Consider the following 5,613-nt stretch of genomic DNA (forward strand, 5'->3'; position numbering starts at 1 on the left):
TTTTTTTTCAGTCATTTTTTAAAAATTATTTATAAAAAGGAAACACTGACATGACCATAGGATAAGAGGGGTACAATTCCACACAGTTCCCACCACTGGAACACCGTATCCCATCCCCTGCCCTGATAGCTTTCCTATTCTTCATCCCTCTGGGAATATGGACCCAGGATCATTATGGGGTGCAGAAGATGGAAGGTCTGGCTTCTATAATTGCTTTTCTTCTGAACGTGGGCATTGGCATGCCGATCCATACTCTCAGCCTGTCTCTGTCTTTCGCTAGTGGCTAGTGGGGCAGGGTTCTAGGGAAGCTGGGCTCCAGAACATATTGGTGGAGTCATCGCCCAGGGAAGTCTGACTGGCATCATGGTAGTATCTGGAACCTGTTGGCTGAAAAAAGAGTTAACATATAAAGCTGAACAAATCATTGATTTACCATGAACCTAAAGGCTGAAATATTGCAGATGAATATTTGGGGATGGTGTCTCTTTTAGATATATTCCAAAGGTTCCTTGACTTTACTAATTTTTGCCTGAGCCTGACATCTAGCAGAGACTTTTTAAAGACTCTTGAAAGGGCAGCGGTGCTTTAGTTAAGTAATTCAGAGCTTGGAATTTAAAATCAGAAAGTCATGGTTTCCAGTCCAGCCTACATTTCTTGGTAACAAGTTATTTATGGTCTCCAAATCTGAATTTTCTCATCCATAAAATAGGAGCCACATTGATTATAGCAATAACTATTTATTGCCTTCTTAAAACTTAAGACAGCAGGAACCTCCCACTTCCTGTATAGAACCTATATTTTTCCCACGTCCTGGAACCTACCTCTAGGGTGGGGCTCACTTTCCTGCATGCTTCTCTCAATTCATACCAAATGATATTAACAACCCTGATCTCAATCTAATCAATGCAACCAGTACTTTGTTATGCTTCACTTCGTACTGTGTCCAGAGATATCAGGTGTGGAATGTCCACCCTTCAGACTCATCATTTGGGTGAGACCTTTCCTTTCTCAAAGGATTCTCTAATTTCATTTCTGGTGGTTCACTTCCCAACAAAGTCCCTAAACCTAGATATAGACCAGGGCCCATGAGATAGGGCATATGTACACATGTATCCATAAATTAGGGAGAAATATATACCTGAAAGCAAAAGTACACAATAGTTTGCATTGAATCAATACATACAGCTAGCAAGTAGAAAGTCCTAAAAAGACACCATAAAGTTCCTGATGAAGTATTTTGTACTTAGATGTGGGGATACGTGTAAGCTTGATAGAGCTTAGGGAGAACTCCCCCCATCCTTGGATGGAGGTCTGGGAAAGACACCCCCTGTAAGTCTCTCTTGCCAAGGTGAGCAAAGGGGAGAAACCGTCTCTCAGACTTAGTTCTTCCCTTCCAGACTCTCAAGCCCACAGAAACCTCACTGCCTCTCTCCATTAACTGCAGGCCACATGGCTGCCTGCCTTAAAGTACATTTACTCAAAGTTCACCTCATCTTCTGATCACAGAGGAGAACACACCTTATCACATACTCTATCATACACCTCAGACCCCAAACAAGAGAAATTCCAAACTCTATGGCCTTTGATATCCATCTTCTCTCTGTCTCACCCTACTGGTTTAACCTCTATGTTTCTCTCAAATACCTTTGGATAATTAAGTTGCTTGCATTCGGGAGAATAATTGTCTTGACCTTTATGTATTGCATCAATTCCTGTCATACCAGCCCCCTACCATATGGGCAAGCTGACCTTTAAGAAACCTGTAATTCCTGACATGTTTGAAATATGTTCTTTGTCTGAATTCCTATTTAAACCCACATTCTTCTGCCATTAAATGAGAGTGCCTCCATTCTCCCCGGTGTCTCCTGTCTCTATTTTCACAGTGCCCCTTGAACAAGCGAGGGAGAACCAGTTGTTTCCCTTCCTGCTGGACTTCACCTTATGGGAACACCGACACTTAGACTTAGATATCTTCCACACCTACTTCCTATTACACTTCCCTCAGTCACTCCAAAGCTAACCTTAACAAAGTAAGGACTGCAAAAGCTGAATAAGGGAAAGAGGAATGTGTGGTAAGGATGCCTGTGAGATGGGTCTTCATAAGGTTTTGGTTTGGCCTGCAGATTGTTGTGGGCTGTCTCTGTGCTAGAGCCTCATCATGTGGCAGTTGAACACATGTTGAAATAGGACACAGAGCTCTGGAATTCCTCCAGCTTCAGGGTGGGACTGTAAATTACAAAAAGTTGCTACTTGAACACCAGGATGCATATCAGGCTGGGACCATGTTTCTTGATTCTTTTTACCCTAGTATCTGTGAAAGAGGATATTAACTTCCAAAACAACAATGTGGATAAGTGTGGCAATCTGCTGCTCATTTCCATTAAATGAAAAATCCTGATGACTCACGTTACCATGAATTTGCTTTAAGCATCTCATTTGTGTAAAATAATCCATCAAACCTGCTCCCAAAATAAGCAAAGAAAAAGACTCTAAGGAATGGACATTGTTACCGAATGTACTAAGTAGCTAATAAGTAAACTAAAATAGTATCATCAAATTTAGGTATGACATTCTACATGTGCAAAGTACTGTGAAGGTGATACATCTTGGAGATGTTTTGTAATTCTTTGAAATATTAAAAGATCATTATCTTAAAATATCAAAATAATAATAAAACTAGACTCAATTTTTGACCAATTTTGCATGTATTTTGTTGCTGTTGTTGACATTAATAAAGACTTTGTCAAATAAAAAAAAGAAAAAAGAGAGACTGGAATACCTTAATGATGACTTTTTAGTCACTATCAAGGCCATCCCATCAGCTGGGGCCCTAGTCCGGGAGTCCTGAGATTCCCAAACAGACATGATAGGTCTATACCTCGAATAGATCCCTCTCTCCATTGTTACTGGTCATCTCTATCAGGAACAACACAACAGACCCTTTTGTAGGCTCCCATAGCACCTTGCCCTCAACTTAGATCAACAACGGTAGAGAATGTTCCATCCTCTGAAGGGAGACTAGACAACATACTCTTTCTTCCACCTGAGGAAGATGGGTTCTGAAATTGGGGCAGCTTTGAATGTTCCTACTCATGACCTCAGAATGTGAGCTCAGTTCTACAGGGATGCAGAGGTTACATAGGCTCCTAAGCTGAATATAGGCCCCAGATCTAATCAAATCGATGGGGTTTATAGTCAACAATATTTATACTCCTTTCCCATATTTGGGAGCTACTCTCTTCCCTGATCCAGCTTTCTAAGCTCTTCTTCTAGCCATGACATTGTCTCCCCAGACAATAACTTGGTTCCACCTGCATATCAGATGTCTGGCTCAGAAAAAAAATATATAGTATAGTCATGGGATAGAAGGTGAGAAACAAGAAATGGGGAGAAATAAAAAGAGATATCACATCACTGTTCTATAGCTTATGAGCACCACTCCTATCCCCCATGCAAGTGTACACATGTGGTAGTTGGGGGCTTAATCCTGAGTTCTCATGCATGGCAGAGTATACATTCTACAACATAAGCTATTGCATATCCCCATACCCTTTTTGTTGAAGGAAGTTATTACCATTATTAGTTATTACCATTATCTGATCTTGCCAGGGTTTCACTGCTCTGAGTCAACAATTTTTTTTTTTTTAGATGAAGAATCAGAGGGAGAGAAGGGTAGATACTACAGCACAAAGTACAATAAAGGTAGTTTTAAATATGGGTTGTGTGCATGACAAAGCAGACATATTACCCAGGTTAGGTATCTTGCTTCCTCAGAGAAAATTATTTTATGGGAGGACAAAAAACCCTCAGGCTTATCTCATTTACTCTAAAATTTATACCCATATACATTCTAGAGGATACATAAATTGATTTCTTTTATTCCGTCTTTCTGATTTTAATTTATTTGTTAAAGCACTCCAAGAAGGATCCAGTAGTTTAGGGGGATTTTCCTCCTGCATCCTCTAAAATCTCTTCCAACTACTGGTAATATTTTTGGTTACTTGCATTTTGTATGGTTTTTGTAGTGACACATTTAGTAGAGAAGACCATAAAAGGTAATGTTTGATTCTATCTGATTTCCTGTCCATGAAGCTCTTTAAAAATATCATCTTAAAAAGCTATGTATTTAATAATGAGAGAGAGAGAGAGAGAGAGAGAGAAAGGAGGAGGACAGGGAAAAGGAGAGAGAGACTGAAAGAAAAGGAGGCCATCTCATTGGCATATGTGATGCCAGAGATTGAATTCTTGACCTCATGCTTGCAAGTTTAATGCGTTAGCCACTATACCACCTCCTGTCACTAGTCCACAAAATTGTTGCTTAACTCTCTTTGTTAATGATGCTAATGAATTTTTTTTCTAAGAATCACAATAATCTGTTAAGATATGAGTGCTAAAAAAAGTTTGGATTTGAAAACCAAGCATTCATAATACGTTTTATAACAGATTTTGCAAATGCCAAGTCCCAAGAACACTATCTTCCTTGACTAACACTGCACTTATTTCCAGGGTTACAGTGAATCGGATGATAAAGTTTTGCTTCCTAGTTAGATTCAATCTTCAGGAAGCTGAGAAAAGTAGAAATCTAAGGATATGTATTCAATGCCATAAATGTAAACTTGGATAAAGGATGTGAAAATCAGGTTATCTTTTATGAGTCTCTGCTTTGATCAGATTATCCAAGCATTTACTATATTTCCACTATTTCAAAGCTTTGTGGGAATAAGCTATAAATAAATATGCCCAAAGACAAAATTTACTCAGTTTTCTTACCTGTCAAAACAAGTTGAGTGATGGGGAAGTGGTTCAGTAGAACCACTTCAGTAGAACATACCTTTCATACGGGAGACTCTAGATTTGGTCCCTAGCATAACACCAAGAAAGAGCAAAAATAGATTGAAAGTATTTCTACTGATTAACCATATAATTAAGTATTGATAAACTGAGGAAATTAGACCTTTCAAATTGTCAGCTGAGTCCATGAAAAAGACTATTAGGATGAACTTATAACATGGAAATTTAAATCAACTTAATAGTGAAATGAGGATCATTGTATTTGGCATGTAGATATATAAAAAAGGATGAAAATTTGGGAATATTTCCTCAGGGCTCTTTAGATCAAAGAAAGGAAGTAGTTTGGGCCAGAGGAAAGAGTTTAGCTGTTTATGTCTAAAACACGAGAGGTCCTGGTTCTAATCTTGGGCACCAGAATAAACCAGAGTTGAGCAGTATCCTTATTTAAAAAAAAAAAAAGGCTTAAACAACTTTGATAAAATATACATGTTAAGTGAATTTATTATTCAAATAAACTGGAAAGTAGATTGTCTTTCTTGCTTTTCAGGTATAAATCAGCCAAGCAAAGACAATGTAATAATTACATTGACTATCAAAAAACACTCAGCCCAGCTTGCCTGAGAATGAAGGGCTTTCTAATTTGATACTATTCAGGTCAAACAATGCTGAAGGCTGATTTTTATGTTAAATACCCTTTTCCATAAAGGGGGAGTTGTACTTAAAATTTATAGCATTGCTTATGGAAGCAAAAAGGATAAAGCAGCAGGAAAAATGTCAGAATAACTATCAGTCTCATCATATTATAGTAGCATATAGCTGTTT

This window comes from Erinaceus europaeus, chromosome 7, assembly GCF_950295315.1.
Source record: "Erinaceus europaeus chromosome 7, mEriEur2.1, whole genome shotgun sequence".
In the NCBI taxonomy this organism is placed as follows: Eukaryota; Metazoa; Chordata; class Mammalia; order Eulipotyphla; family Erinaceidae; genus Erinaceus; species Erinaceus europaeus.